The sequence below is a fragment of the Lissotriton helveticus genome, chromosome 7 (assembly GCF_964261635.1).
Source record: "Lissotriton helveticus chromosome 7, aLisHel1.1, whole genome shotgun sequence".
Taxonomy (NCBI): Eukaryota; Metazoa; Chordata; class Amphibia; order Caudata; family Salamandridae; genus Lissotriton; species Lissotriton helveticus.
Window position 1 is genome coordinate 71,252,429 of NC_136068.1, and position 22,838 is coordinate 71,275,266.

At 43.0% G+C, this 22,838-nt stretch overlaps 1 pseudogene; it reads left to right on the forward strand.

Moving 5' to 3' along the window:
* The first annotated feature begins 9,127 nt into the window (after positions 1–9,127).
* On the forward strand, positions 9,128–9,826 carry LOC144768934 (complement C1s subcomponent pseudogene; annotated as a pseudogene).
* Positions 9,827–22,838: the final 13,012 nt, after the last annotated feature.

Consider the following 22,838-nt stretch of genomic DNA (forward strand, 5'->3'; position numbering starts at 1 on the left):
CGAGCCCTGAAAATGAGACAATGAATAAATAACTTTCTTTTTCGTCCTTATTCACTTTTATTCCTGTGTGTCTGTCTTTCTTTGTTTTGCACAGTTAATTTAATTCAAACTTTAATCACCTAATCCCAAAAACAAGCCCATCAGCAGAACTGTCTTCACTTGTTTGCTTATTGATTTGAAGGTGCCGCAGTCTACATTCCTCAGGTTCACAAGTTCAGAAGAACATGCTCCTCTATCCTCCTCCTCCAGACTCCGATTTCCCTCAAAGCAGAGGGCTGGATTACACCCAATGAGGAAAGACTCAGCACTTGTGTGGGTGTTCTACTTCTTTGCGGGTGAGTTGACGGCTCCGGGCCCATTACTGTGAAGCTCTAATAACGGATAAAAGTGTTTTGGACCAAATATGAGGCGGAAATTTCTTGCCGTTTTTGCTGACTTGCTTGCCTTTGAGGTCCTCTTTGGCGGGGTTCCGGGTGTTTGTGGGTGAGTTTTGGGGTCTGGGAGCACTGCTGCGACAGTCTAATCTTGATTGCATTTGCTTTTCAGGAAATCCATGGTGGAAAACAGGAGTTATGATGATGACCTAGCCGCATAGCGCGTTTGGACCGAAGAGCGAGAGATATTGTAAGTATGAGATTTTGCTTTTTGGCTGTTTGGGGGTGTTGTTGCGTGCTTTTTTGTGGGTGGGTTGGCGGGTCTTGTGGCATTCCTGGGAAGGTCTAATACCGGATAGAAGTGTTTTGGACAAAATCCATAAGGAAAAGCCTTTTTTTTGCTATTTCTTCTGACATCTTGCTCAAGTAGCGTTTTCGGGGGCCTGTTTGGGGGGCTTCCTGGTGTTTGTGGGTGGGTTGCGGGGTCTCTGTCGAAGCACTGCTGCGACAGTCTAATCTTGATTGCATTTGCTTTTCAGGAAATCCATGGTGGAAAACAGGAGTTATGATGATGACCTAGCTGCACAGCGCGTTTGGACCGAAGAGCGAGAGATATTGTAAGTATGAGATTTTGCTTTTTTGGCTGTTTGGGGGTGTTGTCGCGTGCTTTTCTGCGGGTGGGTTGGCGGGTCTCTTGGGGCATTCCTGTGAAGGTCTAATACCGGATAGAAGTGTTTTGGACAAAATCCATAAGGAAAAGCCTTTTGGCACTTTTTGTAACTTAGGGTTCGTTAGGGTTAGCCCTAGCAGCAGGATTGCATGTGTTTCGGGGTGTTCTATTGCAACTGAGTTCTGGGGTCTTAGAGCACTCTTGGAGCGATGATGGCTATGGATACTTTTGCTTGCTTGCAAGTGGTTTGAATACAATCCACGGTGGATAAGGGTGTATTTGGGCCTACTTTTACTTTCAAAGTACGTTTTGTCACCATTTTTCTGCTAGGCCTCGTTTTTTGAGATCTGATTGGGGGTCTTCTACATTTTTGCGACTGGCTTTAGTAAGGGTCTTGGTGGGAGCATTGCTGGGAAGGTCTAATTTTGTTCTAAAACACAGTTTACAGTACACCTAGCTTGAGGGGAAAGATCCGCTAAATTAATTTGGCCATACTTATTTATCCTTAAAAAGGTGACTCAGACAGAGTACGCAATTTCAAAAATATTGTACTGTCTATTAGGAAAATCAAAGTGTGACTTTTTGCACCACACAGCGTACATACCTTATATTTATTTATCAGTGGTATTGTAATAGCACTTCCTGTTTTCCGTTCAATAATTACAGGCCGGGTTTCAGTCAACATCCGCAAGGCAGGCAGTGGACAGGGTGTCTTCTGTCAGTGGTCACCAACATTGATGGACGAAGCGTCAGCTGGAATGGAGGAGTGTCGCTAATAAGAGGAATTGTTTGCTGCATGCAACTTACTTACCAAATTCAACAGGACAACTCCAACAACATACAGAATACAGATACAGTATCCATTGTTTTCTTCTATGAGTGTGACTGTATGTGGTTAGCTTTAGTTTGTACCCAAATATTTCTTTATCTTCAATTATTGTTTGTCCATGCTGTGCTTTTTTTTTCTTCTCTCAACAAAACCTACCCAAAAAGAAACCCCCATTCCCATCCATTTTCCAAACCTTAACCCTCTTCCCCCGGGCTGTGTGGTTTTGCTTGATGTCTGACTAAATGACATCAATAATTCCACACACTTGCTGGGGAGGATAAGGTCATAGCAACAGGCTGGTGAAGGAATACGAGGATATATTCTAGACTTACTCAGCTTCAGTACTATTTCTTGTAGTAGTAGGAGCCAATGTCAAATAAATTCAACGCAAGTACTAGTTATACATGCAATACTTTACCATTTGTTAGGCTACATTGTGGCACTGTTCTAGTGTACTGTCACCTGCTATATTCTCTATCGTACCGTAACCGTTGTAATGCTACAGTAAGGACAAACCAGGTTTCGTTTTCTTTTTTTCCTTAGGCATGCAACTGCCACTGTGTCACACCACTAGTACCACCGCAATGAGGAAATGTCATCCGCCCAGGATTGCCAACCTTAATCCCCATTTCACGTGGAGCCAGCCCTGGGCCTAGCCCTAATTTCTAACACAAATTACAGGTAAGATAAGCGTTTGGTGGGAGGTAGTATAATGGAGTATTAGGACTAGACGAGAGATTGACGGTAGTACTACTAAAGTCCTAGGACTCTTCAGGAAAACAAACTTACTGTTACACCCCCACCCACCAGACTGAAAAGCAGTAAAAAACAGGTATGGTCAGATAAAGTTTAAAAAAGTATATTTATGTAGCCCTAACAAAATAATCTCCCTCAAGACCCTCCCTAACCCCAACGATTGTCTTTGAAAAGTCCCAAAAAGAACCCAACTCCCAAATCCCACCCCCCAAAAGTCTCTAAAAAAAGGGCAAGGGACACTCCACTACTGGAGGGTGCTGGTGAATTTTGTGGCCAGGGCATCATACTCCTTGCGGAGGGTGGCATGGTCGAAGCGGAGGCCCTCCACCAAGTTCTTGTACCTAAGGACCTCCTGCTCCAGGTAGGACATTCTGACTCCTAGGCGGCGCTGGTGGCCTTGCAGCTCCTGTGGGGGGCAGCTGGTCTTTTTGCTGCTTGGCGGTGGCGGTTGGCTTTGTTAGCCCGGCTCTGTACCGCTGGAGCACTGCGCTGGCTGGCAGCCCGTGGGGTCACGGAGGAGGATGCAGCAGTCCCAGTCGAGGATGTTGTGGTTGCACCGGTCGACTGCGTGTCCTCCTCCTCCTCCAAGGCCACCAGCCGCCGATATTTGGCGACAGTGGCATCCAGCCTCCGTTGCCGGGCCATTCGAGCCTGCTCCCTCCGTGATGTCGATTTGGAAGGAGCAACTATATGAAGAAAGAAAGACATAGTCTGTAACCAATGCTCCTTCACATTAATAACACAAAGTGATTGAGCCGAAAGTTGTGTCACAGTACAAGTAGCAAATTGAAAGCACAGTACATAACTATTGAGGACAGTATCTATCTAACCTCCCACTTCTGCATCCTTGCTCTAACATTAGTGGTAGTTTAATGAACAAATTCTACGACCACTATGGACTTCCATTACAGTCGACTATGACAGTACACCAGTCTTATTCTTTTTCTTCTCTCTTGTTTAGGAAAATTGGTACGTTATCTTATGCAAGCCGGCAGAATGCCAGCGCAGTGAACTTGCACCCGAGAAAAACAGACGCACACCATGATGAGTGAGACAGACTTGCGTTACTGTACCGGTCCAGTACATGCAGGTGGTGAAGCTATTACTTTTCTATTACGGGTGGCACTGAGAATACTCTGTTACAAGGGCTACTGCTTAATTAATTTACCTTTCACCCTACAGTGCAAATGAGTACTAGAAAAGGAAAATGAAGAAGTTAAATAATTAGAATATCTATCACTTCACATGGGATGTATTTGATGACATATGGGATGACTTTAGGTGCTTTGCTTATTATTGAGTGAACAGTGATACACCCACACATGAATGACGTACTACTACTAAACTAAAGTTATTAAGAGAGGTACGGAGTGTCCACCGTAATAACCGGATATATGCTGTGCTTGCAGTTGCAATACAAACTACTGCTACTATTCATGGTAGTATTGGACAAATTTACAATTTCTTTTCCTTGCCTTCCCTACACTGGAACGGACGTGTGGGTGCGGTGTTACATGCTCTTCAAGGTAACACTTAGTTCATCCAGCGACCATCTACTCTCTCTAGATACACATGTGCTATCTAAGAGTCAGATAATACCATGCTCCAGGCATCCATCCATTCAAAGTATATGCACACATACAGTTTCTGTTTCACCCACCCAGGCTGTTGTCCTTCCACCCATCCTTGCTTCATCATTGACCCAGCCATGCACCATACCATATTCTTTCCTTCCCAGCCACCTCGGGGGCCAAGCAAACACATATCATTCTTCTTTGCCAGCCATCATAAAATTTCTCGTCCTTCCACACTTACTTACACCCTTGTTTCGCTTTTCGTTCATCCCATCCATCAAGTTCATCTAAGATCTTATTGGGATTCTTCTCACCAAAAACTTCACAGCTAAGTCGAAGTACATTTCGAGGAGGCTACTACCTGGTTGATTTGTAATACACCCGTGCAGAAAGCACACTATGCAGTCTTCAATCTCAATAAGTGAGGAATATATAGCTTACCTCTTCCCGCCACCACCGTGCGAACCCTCACAGGAACGTCCGCCGGCACTTCCACCGCATCCTCCCCAGAGTCCTCGTCCAACACCACCACCTCCGCGCTGGCCCCGCCACCAGATGTTACACCTACAAAGTACATTTAAGAATGTTAGAAATACACCACTCACTACTATATAATATTTGGTCTAGGAGTAATAAAGAAATTTAAAAAAACCGAAATACAATGTAATAATTTGTAACTGTATACTCTACAGTAAAAATGTCCCTTTTTCCAGGGAAGGCTGTTGTCTTGCTGCACTTTTTGGCCCAACTGATGAATGCTTGCTTTTTATTTTTAACACACAACACTTTTTCTCCTAACAGAAGCTTGACTTCTAAGAACACGATCAGGGTCAAGCTCAAGTTCAAACCAGGTGAGAGCTCAGCTCGACCACAAGAAATGTGTCCAATTAATCGTTAGCACTGAGCACTTTTCCATTTTCAGTTAAACGTTTACTTTTATGACAAAGTTAATTTTCATAAATGTGTTTAGTTTTAATAAAGCTTTTAAACTTAAATAGACTCTGTGGTTTTTGGTCCTCCAGACTAGAGTGGATGAGCTAAAGGTTTTGGAATTTTTGCAAGCATGAGTGCCTCTGACACTTCTTGACTGTGACTCCGTACTCTTGTCCTGCGAAGGATAATCTAATGATCATTGGGGATCAATCATCGGTGACTTAGGGAGCTAAATGACTCTGCCACACTATCTAGTCAGTAAGGAGATTGGGGGTTCTTCAAAGTCTGATATCATTGAGATATGTGGAAAGAAAGTCTACCTGCGCCTATTATAATTGATAAACAATGCACTATTTAGTGTTCATAGTTCGGTTTGTGCAGATTTGTCCCTGCAACAGTAGTAGAATGGATTGTCCTCCTATCCAAACCAAAAGTAAAGTAGTATCTTGTTCTTTCTTGGTGGTCATTCACCTTTTTATTGTTGGCAATTGTCAAAGCATAAACATTTAGAAGACTTGAAAAGACATTATGGACAATCCCAGAGGAGTGCATAGAGCTATTGCTGACTAGAATGGGAGTCCAATGGAATTGCCAAATGTGCAATCTTAGTTAGCTACACAGACAGACTAATAAGAATAATCTAGTAATACCACAGGGAGTCATAGTCGAGGCAGGATAAGAATTTAGATCCAGTCTACAAGAAGATCAAAGACGATTTAGAAAAAATCGAATGAGGAACGCTAGGAAAAAATAGGTACTCTTTATTAAAATTAAAACTTACTGGGGCCAGCAAAGGAGCCCTCGCCTGCCCGATCCTGGCCTGCATCCTCCTGAACAGCACCCTCCTCCTCCTCCTCCTGTGTCCTCTTGCCCTTGGGGGGAGCTGATGTACAACATGAAATAAAGAAAGACCAGAAAACATGGATGAGATTTGTCAACCAAATCAAACATTTCAAAAGAAAAATAACAAAATATTTTGGAGAAATAGCAAATAGATAGACAACTATCCCACGGGATATATTGACCTATCTCATGTGGTATACTACGTTATTCGTATTGCCTCATTGCGGACCGTTGACTTTGAAAGTTCCTATGTAACTCAATAAACAGACTACTAAAAAGGTTTGCCTAGGCCTGGCAGGCAGCAGTCCGCAGCACGCGAAGTGACAGACAAAGTCCATCCTGCTTGCAGATCAGTGAATACTCAAACTATCAATCCACCGACCACCACCACTATTTCTTCTTATAGCCATGTGTCTAAAGGAAGGACTGGACTTCAGTCTGTTGGGGCTGATTTAGAAGTCCCTTGCGGCTCATTTTCCTCCATTGTTGCGTGACTTTTGTGACGCAGCGGCAGAACAAAAGAGTCGCCATGGTGCGGCGTATATATTTAAAAAAAACGCATATGGGAGATGCATCAAGTTGTAAAGCCCTGCGCCATCAGGGGGCGTTCCGGCGCAAGGGAGGGCGTTCCTGCACAGGAAAGAATCCTAAAAGTGGCTGAGGGAAATCTACAAGATGTCAATCAGTCACTTTTAGGACAATGATGCGTGACTCAAACCCTGCGCCTGCTGGAAGCCGACGTACGGCTTGATGCAGCATTGGGGAGATAGGCCACCCCAGAGCATTGCTGGAGCTGCGCCATCGTTGGCACGCAACTCCAGCAATGCGCCGCCTTTACGGCACAGATGCGTAAGGTTTCTGTGACGTTTGGGCCAATGGGTGGTGGTGGCATGGTGCACAATTACTGCCGCATCCCTGCTACTTTGCAGGGATGCGCCGGTAATTGAAAATATGACCCTTAGTGTCTAGCATTACGCAGTTCTTATCTTTACACTACACTCATACATCATTTCTCAGGCCAATGAAATGAACACAAAATACAAAACAAATAAGCATAGTAGCAAGCAAGGCTACTGAGAAGGAGAGCAGTGCACCTGAAATGCATAGAAGATTTTGAAATATAATTTACCTACAATGTAATCGGCAGCATTATTGCTCTTGGTAAAGAACAAAGATTTGCAAATAACAGAGCCGGATAAAACAGAGTAGTGATGAATAGCTACTACTACTCACCAAGCCCGGGGACCTCTACGCCGAGCGCGTCCAGCAAGTCCCGTTCCCGGTCCATGACATCCGTCCAGCGGTGGGTGGCCTGGTTATAGGTGCGCCGGACCCCAGAGAGCTTAAACATGGCCCGGCACACCTTCTCCGACCGCTTCCGGCGCTCCCGGATGCCATAGCCCGTTGCGATCTTGCCGCCTCGCAGGATGGTCTTGGGGAGGCGGCGCTGGACGTAGAAGATTAGTGCGCCCACCTCCTCCGCGCTAAAGATCTCCCGTGGCATCACTTGCTCCCCCCTCAAACGCCCGCACGGGAGCCGGGCGCGGGCTGCGGGACCCTTCCCCTTCTCAGGGTACTTCCCGGCTCCCTTTACCATGGTCTGGGCAGAAATGAAGTTAAATGATAAAGAAGAAATAGAATAGGGAAGAAGAAAAGAAAAGAGTTTTAAAAAGTAGTTTAAAATTAACTAAAAGTAGCAGAAAACACAAAAATATAGAGCTAGAAAAATAGAGGGATAGATAATAAGTAAAATAGATCAAATAAACTTCAAACAAGCAAAGGATGGCAGAGATTCAGAGAGGATACAGAAAGCATGCCCAGAACCATAGCAATGAATGAGAAACAAGATGGCCGCGCCCATTCACGACCGCGTGGGTAAGTTCGCGCGAGATTTTCCTCGCGATCACGCGCGAAATTGTACTAGCGAGCAGCACACTTTGCGAGATTACACATAGCGGCCGGAAATGGAATTATGTCACGGAAACAAGATGGCCGCGCCCGTGTACGACCGCGTGGGTAAGTTCGCAAATGTATCACTACAAGCGCCTTGCAAACATGCAAAAAATCACGCGAACATACACGCCGCAAAAAAAAAAAATAGTGTATTCGCACGCATTCGCGGCTTCCGAAATCGATCTCGCACGGATTCGCGCCCCGCAAATCGCGCGAAATTGCAGAAAAACGATTTTTGCTAAACTGAAAGCAATCACCAGGTGCAAAAGTTCAAACTTAACATTAGTAACCATTCACTCTAGTGCTTCCTGAGGGGCACCTCCAGAGTTCAGTTGCCTATTTGCAACTATTCTATGACCCTGCTATGACCCAAACAGCATGCTCATAGAATAGCTACAAGTAGACCATAAAGGTCCTGTGAAAAAAATTGCACTGCAACAGAAAGCAAATTACAGATAAGGAAGGAAGCAGGTGCCAGCCAGACTGGAAGTTTCAAAATTACTGACACATTAATCACCCCCAAATTAATTCATGGCAGTTGAAGAAGGGCAGGTGTGCTTGCTTTCACTGCAACAGAAAGCAAATTACAGATAAGGAAGGAAGCAGGTGCCAGCCAGACTGGAAGTTTCAAAATCACTGACACATTAATCAACCTCAAATTAATTCATGGCAGTTGAAGCAGGGCAGGTGTGCTTGCTTTTTTTCACCCCCATAATCTACAGTGATAAACAAACCTAATGGGTGGCAGTGAGGATTTACCAGAGGGTGGCATGGGTGTACCAGAGGGTGGCAGTGGTGAAACAGAGGGTGCTGTGAACCTGTGATGATAAACCAGACATAGAAACAACATAGTCGCGGCCGTTGCGAGCCGAAAAGTAAGTTCGCAATTGCGAAATGGTCCACAAATCCTCGCGAACGCGCGCCAACAGAAAAAACGTAAAAATCCGCAAATCCGCGAGAGTTCGCGTATTTTTGCGGATTGCGAATCCGTAAATTCGCGTACGTGAGATCCGCTAGATCCGCCCATGCTTACATAGAAGGAAGTAAAGGGCTGAGGGCTCACCTGCTTCGCGGTCTCTCAAATCATTGCTTTCGTCCCTGAGTTCTTGCCTTTTCTGTCTTTGCAGTCTGTGGTGTCAGCGTTGACCTGTCTGGCACTAGACGGATATTCGGGGGTAATAAAACCAAGGATGGGATGTTCCCATGGCAGGTTTACTTCAAGGACCCAAGGGGCGGTGGAGCTCTTATTTCCGATGAGTGGGTTTTGACTGCAGCCCATGTGGTGGAGGACGAGGAGAACCCTACAATGTATGTGGGAATCCGCAATCTCAATGACCAGCGTCCCACAAATCAACTTGTTGCAAAGAAAGTCTTCGTACATAACAAGTGGAAGAGAGGCGTGCCACCACCTCGCACAGACTATGACAACGATATTGCCCTAATAAAGCTGGAGACCAAGGTGACGCTTAGTAATAAGGTTTCACCCATCTGCCTGCCTCGCCCAGAACCTGAGTACATACTGGAGGAAGGAGAGATTGGCTACATCTCTGGCTGGGGCAGTACAGAGACAAAAGACAAAACTCGAATCCTCAACATGGCATTTATTTCCGTAGTTAAGATGGCGGTCTGTCAGAAGGAGAAACCAGAAATTGGGGACTCCAGCCAGTACGTGTTCTCATCAAACATGATTTGTGCTGGAGGTAGTGGCAAAGACAGCTGCCAGGGTGACAGCGGTGGATCCTTTGTTGTCCGGGATCCGCACAATGATACACTCTACTTTGCAGCTGGCATCATTTCCTGGGGTCCCAAGTGTGGTACCTTCGGGTTGTACACCAATGTGAGGAACTACCTGGACTGGATCAAGAAGATCATGATGGAAAACAAGGACACCTAGAGTGCCCCTTCCGGGGTCAGGAGACAATAACATCGGAGGCAATAGATTCTGTAATGTAGCAAATAAAACCCCATCAGCTATCATATGTGAAGATGAGATTTACTGCATATTCTTAGCTTCCTCTGAGTACCAGTGAGTGCAGGATTTTTAATTGTTAAAAATATATTGAGTGAAATTGAAATAAATTGAGAAAAATAATTATTTCTCCTTCTTCCTACCTAAGTTGTTTAGCTGTACCTCTGACAAGCTCAAACAAGTTAATCAAAAGTAACTTAATTTTGAATCCAGCTAAAAAAACACAGTTTTCCTTGGAGTTTGCAGCTCAGGTACACAAGTGGAGACCATCTCTTTGAGGGTCTGTGGCCTTCTGTGTGCAGCCATGACCTGCTAATCATGTGTATGCAGTTATGCCACGTATGATCCCTGACCGTAAAAATTAAAAGCGGATCATCCCACCTCAATAACAAAACAAAACTTTTGGAAAACAAAAAAACACAAAGCAAGCAGCCATCCAACCTCAACATGGTCTTGCTTAATTTGTGGAAGGCTACCTACTGTTAGACATCGCTTATGTTTCCTTGTTAGCGGCCATCTTGGGAAACAGAAGAACCATGGCAGCAGCTACCTGGAGCTGAAATACACCAAGTGCCCTGGGGGTGCAATGGGCAGGTGCACCCACTTTCTGCACCCCAAAGGCACTTTGGTATTACAGGCAGGCTGCCTATGCTTCGGCAAGTGCTTGAGGGGACCTTCTGAGTCACAGATTACGCAAGTGCTACATAAGTGCCTGCGCGATCTCAAAGTAGTCTTCCCTCAGCATGAGGGCGTGACCCACTCAGATGAAGAAAGACTTTCAAGCTGCATCCCTGCCATATTATAGACAATGGCACAGAGCTAAGGAGCCAATGGGGGTGCACTGTCTGTGTGCCACAAAGAACACAAAGAGTTAGCGCATAGTCAGTGAACTCCCGAAGCCACCGGCTGAATGGGGGAAGGGCAACCCATTAATCCCACCAGGCACTCCCCTGCAAATGAGTGCATTTACACATAGCACCTGCCTGCAGGGGGATCTCTGCTCACCTCTAAAGTAAAAACTGGTTGCAGCCTGCACAGTGACTGGTGGACCCAAAGTCAAAGTCAAAAAGTTTTTATTTGATCTGGTACTCGACTGAGGACCACAAATCTTTAAAAACATTTGACAAAATGTCAATATACACATTAATATAATATTAAAAAAGATTTCAGAAATTTATAGAAATTATAACAAACCCATTCATCTGTCGGTTGTTTACATAATAATAGCAAACTATTAACTGTAGAAATGTTATATTTCTTATATATCGGCCCAACATATCTTTTCCGTGCTTCAACTACGCTTACGTGTGGGCAAACAAATAACATGTGCACTATATCTTGAACTCCACCAAAACACAGATTACACATAGAGGTGTCTCCTGGTGACCATTTAGATGTAAAGGCAGAGACCGGTAAGATGCCTAAACGCAACATAATTATGGACCTTCTGGCTCCGTGTGTTAGGCAGAGCCCCAAATATGGTCGAGATTGCTTGTATTCTAGTGATTGTGTAAAGATTTTATATGTAGATAGTTTACTACAATGAACTAGATCAAGATCGTAACTTAATCTCGGAGTAAAGCATTTCAAAAAAAGTTTTAACTGCGATTTTGTCCAAGATGACAGAATAACTTTAGTTAGGCAAGCTAATTTGAATGCCTCAGACATATTCTTGGAAAAGGTAAGAAATTGAGATTCAGATTCAAATATCTCAATCTTTAACAGAAATCTCAGTGTTCCTTCTTTTGCATGCAAGATGTTATAGGCCCATCGGATGATGTTTGCCACAGCTGTGGCATACGAGCTTGTCAAGGCAAATTCCAGTCTGAGTGCTTGTACAGATGTTGATGTGGCAACCTTTAATAGTCTTTTCAAAATCTTACCCTCAGTTATATCCATGAAAGACCATTGTTTCATTGGTAAGTGTTCAGTAGCATAAGACAGTACCGCGGGTATTTTTACTTTGTACACTTTGAGTAGTGAGGAGAAATGCCTATTTCCTGTGGCCGTATACAATCGAGAAAGCGCCCCTGCATGTATCTCAGATTTTTTCTTTAGATTGTTGATTTGTTTGGAGTTTTGTATGTTCTTTGAAAAAATCCTTCCAAGGTAGGTATATTCATTTACTTCCTCAACTCTTTTCCCATTAAGGTACCAGCTATATTTAGCACTTTTTTTCCGGCCTGAGAACGCTACCACTTTAGTCTTCGATAGATTAGGGATTAAAAAATGATCCTTCGAGTAGACGTTCAAGGAGTTCAACAAATTTTGGAGGCCAAACGGTGTGAGGTCTAACATAACTATATCATCTGCATATAACAATGCATGTATACTCTGAGATGCAACCTTTGGGGGCAGACTAAAGCATTGTTGCAGATGAGAAGGTAAGTCACTTAAATAAAGTGAAAATAAAATTGGTGCAAGAAGGCATCCTTGCTTAAGACCATTCAGGGTATTAATTGGTTTTGTAATACCCTTCTCACTTCCCATTTGAACCTGGGACCAGGTGTTCGTGTGTAACATAATTATTAGTTGCAATAGATCTTCGGAAATCCCCAGTTTTCTCAATTTTTTCCATAAGGTTGGCCTATCAACGCGATCGAACGCAGTTGAATAGTCTATAAATGCAGCATACACTGGTTGAGATTTCTGCCCAGTGTATTTGTCAAGTATAGTCTGGAGAATTGAGATATTGTCTATTACTGAGTGATTAGGTCGGAAGCCGGCTTGATACATCGGTATTATTCCTTGTGAAAAGCACCAGCCTTTTAATCGATCCAATACCTCCGCGGCAAAGATTTTGCCTGTAGCGTCCATTAATGCAATTTGGCGGTAATTACTAGCAATATTTCGGTTCCCTTTTTTGTATATGGGAATTATAGTACTTCCCTGCCAAGATTTTGGTATTTTCCTAGTACAGAAGATGTAGTTAAATAATGATGTTAACATCTGACTCCATTGTTTAGGATTGGACTGCAGTACTTTGATCTGTATCAGATCAGGGCCTGACGCAGAGGTGCATCGGGCTTGTCTAATGTGTATCTCAATAGAAGATGCTGTGCATTTTTCAATTGGTGATGATTTAGTTTCTAGGAACAATTCAGCAGTATTACTATCATCATTAATTGGGTTTGCTTTGTATAGGTCAATTAGATAGGCTTCCCAATCCTGCGGTGGTACTGGTATGGCATATAATGTCTTTTTGGTTCCAGTTATTTTGGCTATCAATGACCAATATTTTCTTTGATTATATTGTTTTGCCGCCTCGTGAATGTCCACCCAATTTTTGTCCTGGAGCTTTCTTTTTTTACTATTCTTTTCTCTTCATTGTTGGTTTTTTAGTTTATTTATCTCTTGCTGTATTGCAGGTGAATGATTTAAAAATTGCCCACGAATAAGATTATTAAGTTTCCTCCTGATTACATTTTCATTGGGGTTCTTGCAGATTTGATTTGTACGTGGTTTTTCCCTGTTAAGCAATAACATTTTAAGATTTACCATGATGCATTCGAAGTTTGTTATTTGACATTCCGAATGCATCATAGTTAAGATTTCATTTTGTAGAATCTTTCCATTTATATAATGTAAAGTCCCGGAATTCCAAAAGATTCGCCTTTGCTTATTATTGATTTCTATATTCCCATTTAATTGCAAAATTGGGTTCGGCAGAGAGGGTTTTAATGACCAACCAGTATATAAACAAAGAAGCGCGTGGTCACTGTCTTCTGTGAAGTCAATTTTCAAATATTGAAATGTGTCCACTATCTCTATGTTACATATTAGATAATCAATAATTGATAGGCATCCATTTCCACGCCTTGTGAAGGATGCTGGTCTGTCACCCTCTATGTAGCCATTCAGAATTGACCCGTTTATGCTCGGGAGTGAAGCTAATAGCATTTTCCCTCTTTTGTCGGAAATTTTACCCTTTGGAAAAATCGGAACTGGTAAGTCTATTAGTTCCTCTTCATATGTTTTTGCCCACTTGCCAATATCAGCGTTGGAGATTTTCCCGTTCATGTCACCCACAATCAAGTACGGGGTGTTCGGTCGATCTTCGATTAGTTTAGTCATCAAATCAATAATGTCTATAAAAATAGCATCTTGAGAGGTACCCGGAGGAATGTACATGTTAAAAAACAGAAGTGCCTTTTTTTGATCCGAAATGTTTGTTTTTAGTGAGACCTTAATGCATTGAAAATTATCAGATTTGGAGTTGATCATTACTTGGGACCATTCGTGTTCCTCGCTTAAGAGGATTGCCAGACCACCCTTGGCATGACCTCTGCTTGTCGGTATAGCAGGAATGTCATAAATGAAATAACCCTTTTGCTTGAATGGTTTTGTAGCCCATGTTTCCTGTAAGGCTAGTATATCTGGGTTATTTTGTAGAGCTATGGTCATTTTATCGGTGGTTTTTCCTGCTAAGTTCCACGAAGTAATCTTTAAACTGCTGTTAAACAGTACAATGCAATCGATGTTCTTGTTTATTACTGTTTAAGGCCTCAGATACCCAAGCCCAAGATTCTGTCGTTTTTCTAGCTTCATTTTCTTCATAGCATTTGCTCCATACATTTCTTTGACCGTCATTTACCTGTATTGTCAAAGTATCCTTCCTAGAGCTAATTTGCCCCAAATTTGCGTGATCAAAAATGTTTGTATCCCAGTTTTTTGTCAGGGTATTCCTGGTGGTATTTTCATGGCCGATCGTATTAGCTATATGATTCTTTGGTGGAGATATTTCTATGACATCATATCCATATTTGTGTAATATTTCCTTTTCCCTTACGATAATACCAGGAACAACTGATGACCAGAAGGCTACTTTCGCGATTTTCCTATTTTCCTTTAATGGGAATGTAACTAGGTCTATTTCTTTACTGGTGATGGATTGTAAAGTATAGATTTGCTGCAGCAAACTGATTATCCTTCCTCGATTTAACGGTAAATCGTCAGTTGGAAAAAGTTCTTCGAACTGGAGATATTTCGTCATAGGTTGATAACCACCAGGGGATAATATCATGTTTGTGCCGCTTTCTTTATTTTTTTGTGCAATACTGCTTTTTGTTCTGGAAGGTATATATTCAGGAGCTTTGAGATTCAATTGTTGAATGGGTAATTTGTTTTTGTTTTTTATTCCGTTTGGTACCTCTTCCAAGGATTGTTTGATGGCTAATGTCTCAGAGATACCCTCCTCGTTATTGTGTTCTATGGGTGCATTTTTTAATCTTATTTTTCTCGATTTCTTTTTATTAATTCTTCTTCTTAATTTCCTGTTACTAGTTTTTCCTTTTGTTCCTTTATCATATTTCATTTGAGTAGGTTTTTGTTCACCTGCTTCATCTGATACAGGTAGGAAAGTTATTTTTCCAGCTCCTTCATCAGTGTTTTGTAACATATTGGTGTTCTTTGTTACTGAAAAGATTGGATACTCTTTTATTTTTGATGAAGGCTCCTCTCTGAACAGTTTCTTTAGGGAATATATTCGGGCCTCTTTGGTCTCTTTCTTAATTTTAGTGTTAAACTGGCATATTGATTCCTGGTCAGTGGTTTGAGTGCTGTTATCACATTTATTTTGAGGGTCAGAGATCGATACTTTTGTCGGGAGAGAGGGTTTAGGAACCTCCCTTCTTTCCTCCTGAGTCTGTATGTTAAAAGCTGATACCATGTGGTCTTTTTTCCTCTTTTCCTCTACCAGAAATTTCAAAATGCCAATTTGAACATCCAGGGTTTGATCCGAATTTTCTAAAATATTACCCAAAAATGAGAGGACAGATTCAAGAATTTCCTGTAGTGTGTATAAAGCCTTAGATATAGGAGTCGCCACATTGGTAGAGTTCATATTGTTCGGAAGAAATGTATCCAGTGATGTATCCAAATTAGTTTTAAAATCAAAGTGTTGGTCTAAGATTTCAGTTTGTAAATTTTCCGAATTTAATTGTATCTCAGAAATATTTTCAACTGGTTGAATACCCTTTGCACAGAGATTCTCAGAGTCTAAAAGATGGATTATTTGATTTGTCGAAGTGGCAATAGAGGATTCAAGAGTAGATGTTTGAGACTCTTGTTTGGGTCGTACAATCTGAGGTGTGGAACGAGACCCAAAATCGCATGCAGTTGAAGAAATCTGTGCACCCGGAAAAGACAAATCAGAAACCTCTTTAGATGGAGTTTCTTCCGAAGTTACTGGTAGTTTATAGGCCAAAAGACTTGATTGTCTCTTAGGAGACAAAGCTAGGAAATATTTGCTAATGGCAGGAGTTCCGATCATCTGGCCTGATTTTACTGCTTTAGCAGAGCATTTTCTAACAGCTTCTTCGGTACCCATTCTCTTCATGAAAATAGTACGAGATCTTAATTTTTTATATGCCATGAGATTATATTCTAGCCAGATATCGATATTTAGATTAAGTAAAGAGTTGAGAGGTATAGGCAGTCTGAAAACAGGAGCTGATGGAAGCCCTACCACGTACTAGCTAGATTCACCTGGCAGTAAGAACTCTGTAATAGACACGTTTAAAAAACCAAGTGGAAAATACAAGATTAATAAATACCGAATAAAAGAGGGGTGGCCCGTCCCGTCCTTGTGCGACCTTGGACGGCCTTAGACGGCCCGCCCTTTGCCCGGGCTTCGCCCCGAGCTGTGTCCCGCGCGCATCCCGCGATGCGCGTGGTAGGTGGAAGTAATGTAGTCTCACGGGTGATGAGGGCGTGGCACTGGGAGGGGGCGCTGCACTCACGGGAAGAGGACCAGCTGTAGGTGGTGAATGCTGGTCCTCGCAGTCCCGGGGCCGGCGCCTCTCCCTCCTCTGCGGCCACGCAAGCAACAAGGTCCGTGATAAAACAGGATTTTTAAAATGCAGCAGCACAGGATACAAGCTACTCCAGTAGCGAGGGCAAGAACGAGCACTTCTCCTGAATCACGAGCGGCCTGGTGGACCCAATAAATGGGAGGTCGGCTGCGCAGTGAGCAGTGAACCGACTGCACAGTGAACGATGAACCAGCTGCACCGCGAACTGTGAGCCAGCTGTACAGCTGCACAGCTGCACAGTGAATGAGGGGTCCGATTGAACAGTGAACAATGAACCAGCTGCACTGTGAATGGTGAGTCAGCTGCACAATGAATGGTGAGCCGGCTGCACAGTGAACAGTGCACTGGCTGCATAGTGAGTAGTGAACCAGCTGCACAGTGAACAATGGGACGACTGCACACTGAATGGTGGGCCAGCTGCACAGTGAATGGTGGGCCAGCTGCACAGTGAATGGTGGCCCAGTTGCACAGTGAACAGTAGGCTGACTGCATAGTAAAAGATGGGCCAGCTGCACAGTAAAAGCTGGACCGGCGGCACATTGAAAGCTGGACAGGCTGCACAGTGAGCGGTGGACCCACTGCACAGTGAATGGTGGGCCAGCTGCACAGTCAAAAGTGGGCTGCTGCACAGTGAACGATGGGCTGCCTGCACAGTGAACGGTGGGCCGGTTGTACAGTGAAAGGTGGGCTGGCTGCACAGAGAATGGTGGGCTGGCTGCACAATGAAAGGTGGGCCCACTTCCACAGTGAATAGTGGGCCAGCTGCACACTGAATGGTGGGCCGACGGCACAATGAACAGTGGGCCAGCTGTGCAGTGAATGGGGGCTGACTGCACAGTGAATGGTGGCCCAGTTGCACAGTGAACAGTAGGCTGACTGCATAGTGAAAGATGGGCCAGCTGTACAGTAAAAGCTGGACTGGCTGCACATTGAAAGCTGGACTGGCTGCACAGTGAATGGTGGGTCCACTGCACAGTGAACGGTGGGCCGGCTGCACAGTGAACGGTGGGCTGGCTGCACAGTGAATGGTGGGCCGGCTGCACAGTGAACGGTGGGCCGGCTACACAGTGAAAGGTGGTCTGGCTGCACAGTGAATGGTGGGCTGGCTGCACAGTGAACGGTGGGCCGGCTACACAGTGAAAGGTGGTCTGGCTGCACAGTGAATGGTGGGCCGGCTGCACAGTGAAAGGTGGGCCAGCTGCACAGTGAATGGTGGACCAGATGTACACTGAATGGTGGGCCGACGGCACAGTGAACAGTGAGCCACCTGTGCAGTAAACATTGGGCTGGTAAAGCAGTGAACGGTGGGCCAGCTGCACAGTGAACGGTGGACCAGCTGTGCAGTGAATGGGGGGCTGACTGCACAGTGAATGGTGTGCTGACTGCACAGTGAACGGTGGGCTGACTGCACAGTGAACGGTGGGCTGACTGCACAGTGAATGGTGGGTCGACTGCACAGTGAACAGTGGGCCAGCTGTGCAGTGAACATTGGGCTGGTAAAGCAGTGAACGGTGAGCCAGCTGCACAGTGAACGGTGGACCAGCTGTGCAGTGAACGGTGGACCAGCTGTGCAGTGAATGGGGGGCTGATTACACAGTGAATGGTGGGCTGACTGCACAGTGAATGGTGGGTCGACTGCACAGTGAATGGTGGGCCAGCTTCACAGTGAATGGTGGGCCGACTGCACACTGAATGGTGGGCCAGCTGCACAGTCAATGGGGGGGGCGACTGTACAGTGAACGGTGGGCCGACTGCACAGTGAATGGTGGGCCACCTCCACAGTGAATGGTGGGCCCACTGCACAGTGAATGGTGGGCCGGCTGCACGGTGAAAGGTGGGCCGGCTGCACAGTGAATGGTGGGCATGCTGAAGTCGATCTGCCTTTCACTAATGCACTGCCCCTGGGCCTGCATGAGTTTGCGGCAGTGCTGTGGGACAGTGTGCTCATGATAGGGAGCCCTGACCTGGTCTGTGCCGCGTGCTCAGTTAAAGGGGCGCCACAGTGCAGCCCAGTACATTTTGCAGGACCTTAACATCCTGCACGTTGGGCTTCATTCACAAAACCTTTTGGCTATGTAAGTATCAGAATGCTTCAAATATGTTGTAATTAACAAATACAGATTCACAGAATTAAGATGTGTCGATTTCTAAGAACAGAACATCCACCTCTTAATGCAGACATGTCAAATTCTTTGTGGTTTTCTTTGTGGATGTGTGTAAACCTGTTTTGGGGTTTGAAATAGGTCTACAAAAATATTTAGAGAGGAAGTGTGTGGAGTCCTACATTGATGGTAAGCTGTCCACTGGGTCTAAATAGGAATAGTAACATGTCATTCATAGAATTATAGCTATGTCATGTTGTTTAGTCACATATGAATTATAGAGATGTCATTAGATTCTGTGTTAGGATTTAAAGTAGAGAATAAGCAGTTGCTCTCCTGACTTACTGGATAATGGATGGGATCCTCTAGAGAATAAACCTTACAAGAGCATCTCATTCGAGTTCATCTTTATTTATGGAAATACTTCACTGGCGTAGTCGGCAGGATGCTCATTGAGGATCTCAACATAACAGACTGGTGAGGAAATTATAATTTAAAAGAAGGAATCTTTCTGGATTTATAATACATTCATTTCAATAGGAATAGTCAATTTTTCCAACTAAACTCTTCTTCATATTTTAACTAGAGAAAGACTTACTCTTGCATTTTATTTATTTATTCAAGATTGGGAGCTTCGCTGCATGTATTTTTATCTATTTAAATTTTGGGAATAATCGATGCTGGCTCATCTGAATAACAAAAAAAAGCGGAATTGAAGAAGAATTAATTATTGTTGTGTACGAAAAGGAAATCTGAAGATACTGCAGTAATTCCTTAGTATATTGTTGTGACTCTTTATTTGAGAAGGAACGCCATTTCATTGGTTCTTGCTTTGGGATATTTGCCTGCTACACTGAATAATGCGAGTAAGAGGAAGTTAGCTATTAATTTCTATGCTATTTAAGGTCGGACGTCGTGTGTTAAAAGCCGTGGGCCCGATTCACAGAACTAACTTTAGACAAAATCCTAAACTTTCTACTTTTGGTATTCACAGAAGGCATTTAGTAGTGGTAAAGTTAGGATTTTGTCTTAAGTTTGACTTAAGACAAACTGAAGACAGACTTAAGACAGACTTAAGACAGACTTAAGACAGACTTAAGTTAGGATTTTGTCTTAAGTTTGTCTTAAGTCTGTCTTAAGTTTGTCTTAAGTCTGTCTTAAGTTTGTCTTACGTTTGTCTTAAGACAAACTTAAGACAAAATCCTAACTTTACTACTACTAAATGCCTTCTGTGAATACCAAAAGTAGTAAGTTTAGGATTTTGTCTTAAGTTAGTTCTGTGAATTGGCCCCAGTGTTTTTTTGAACTTGTATGAAAACATCAATGCGACATTTAAAAGTATAGCAACGATCTTACTTGAGCACAGCGTGGAATCGAATTCCATGTTCAGTACTGTTCCGTCGGATCTCGCCATCGAAGAGGAAGCAACGTTATGAGCTGCGCCTGATCTCACCTAGTTACGTCTGGTTGCGTGGCAGCCATTTTGTATATTGCCTAGCAACACTCTAACAAGTTCACGGGAACTGGATGAAGAATTTTCTTCAAGTCCCGTGTCTAATGGGAATTGCGCACAGCTCTCCGTAGACGCTGATGCGCACAGCTGATTGAAGATCTCAAGTGGGTATAATTTAGTGCACAGCTCAGTTTTCTACACGCTGATGCGCGCAGCTTGTGTAGAATATATTAATAAAACAGTGACAACTTAATCGCGTAGCGCACAGCACTGTTTTCTACACACTGATACGCACAGCTTGTGAAGAAGAAATTAATAAAACAGTGACAACTTATTCGTGACAACTCTCTTCGTGGACGCTAATGGGCACAGCTAATTAATAATCTCATTTGGGTATGATTATGCGCACAGCTTTATGGTATACACGCTGATGCGCACAGCTTATTTAAAACATATTAAAGATACAGTGACTCTTACAGCACCTTTGGTGTTTATAGAACCGTAGAAATCTATTATTGCTTACAGTATTACATAATACTCAGGATTGCACATTGTTGTGTACAGTCCATTATAATTGGTTTATTTGTATCAAATTGTTGAATTGTGCACAACTATATTTTAGTAGTTTATAGAGTTTGTTATAAAATTTACATTTTTCTGCCTTGATGGTAAGATTATGATCACACAATCTTCCCAAAACCATTTTCAAACGAGAATCATGTTGATTTACATCCTCTCCAAAAACTAAGATGTCATCTTGATAGACACAAATCCCTATAAGACCATGAAGCACATTTTCCATTACTCTCTGGAAAACTGATGCCAAAAGGCATCCGGATTAACCTATAGGCCCCAAACGGAGTTATGAAAGCTGTCAGGTCTCTACATGGCTTTTCCAACTCTATTTGATGGTAGGCCGAACTTAGATCAATAGTGCTGAAAATGTTCGCTCCACTCAATAAAAGTACCAGCTCATTTATATTTGGTAACGGAAACTTGTCAACCACCACACTTTTGTATAATTGCCTCAAGTCAATACAGAACCTCAAATTTCCATTGGGTTTGTGTGCTGCAACAACTGGTGCCAACCATTCTGTACCTTCAACTTTTTCAATAATACCCCCATTTTCAAATGAGCAAATTTCTTTTTGCATATCTTCCCTGACAGAGAGAGGAACATTTCTAACTTTACAACACACGGGCACAGCATTCTTCTTAAGTATTATCTTGTGTTGATAACCTTTAAGACAACCTAAGTCCTTTTTGAAAACTCAATGAAATTCCTTTTTCAAATCAGAAATAAAATCCTCATCTTACTTCCCAAGGACAGCATTAACTGCATTTTTAAGTTGAATGGATGGATCAGCATTAGGGTCAAAGAAAACTCCAAGATCAGCTTGATGTATCCAACTAATGATACTATCCCCTTTTTTTGAAACATAAATCTTTCCAGAGACAAATCTGCCTTTATATTCAATAAGACCTGTAAAATATCCATGTAACTTAATAGGCTCCATAAGCTCCTCCATAAACTAAAGGCGCTATATCTGGTTTTAAGTGCTTAACCTTTTCTTTCAATTTATTCATAAAGAAAGCACTAGAGACAATAGTGATCTTGGCACCAGAGTTGAACAAAACCCTTGTTTCCGCACCTTCTACAAGAATAACATCGAACGGATACGATTTTTTCTTTTCCCCATTGTCCACTTGAACCACAATTTGACCACATTCAAAGTCATCCATACTAGACTCATCATTGTCACCTTCATAAATTTCAACCTTTTTCACCTTAGGCTTCGGCCTACTTTTGCACATTATAGAAAAATGTCCTTTCCTTTTGCACTTAGGACAAGTTTGCCCCAAAGCAGGACATTTCTTGTCATTCGCAAGATGTCTAGCTTTACCACATCTGTAATATCTGCAGTCAATCCACCTATCTCCATTTTTTACTTTGCTAGAAACAAATTTTTTAGAATTTCTATCTTTGACAACAATCTCTTTTGCACCTTCTCTCAAGAGTTTTAATCCCAAGATTAAACCTGTACTAAGTACTGATGCGAGTGAGAAAGGTCTTGGGGCAGTCTTAAAACAACAACACTCTAATGGGATGCAAACTATAATGTTTCTGTCTCATAGTTTAAAAGACTCTGAAACAAGATATTCTGTGGCAGAAAGGGAATCCCTAGCAATTTTTTGGGCCATCAAAAAACTCAATTTGTTTTGTGGGGAATCGATTTCGAAGTGCGTACTGATCGTAAGCCCTTAGTTGAAATTTTTAGCAAAAAGGGGCTTGACTCAATTTCAAGTAGAATAACTACATGGGTCATAAGTGTTCAAGAATACAATGTTGATCTTACAGACATCCCAGGTGTACATAATAACATTGCTGATGTTTTATCCCGTCTTACACTCGTAGAAACATCTGATGATGAGGTGTGTGATGATATTGATGGATGGGTTTGTGTTGTAGATCAAAGAATAATTTCTGAAAAAAAGATGGAATGATGAAATGACAAGAGATTCTTTGTTGAATGAGGTTATGTCTCTTTAAAATAGAACTGGACTAGCAA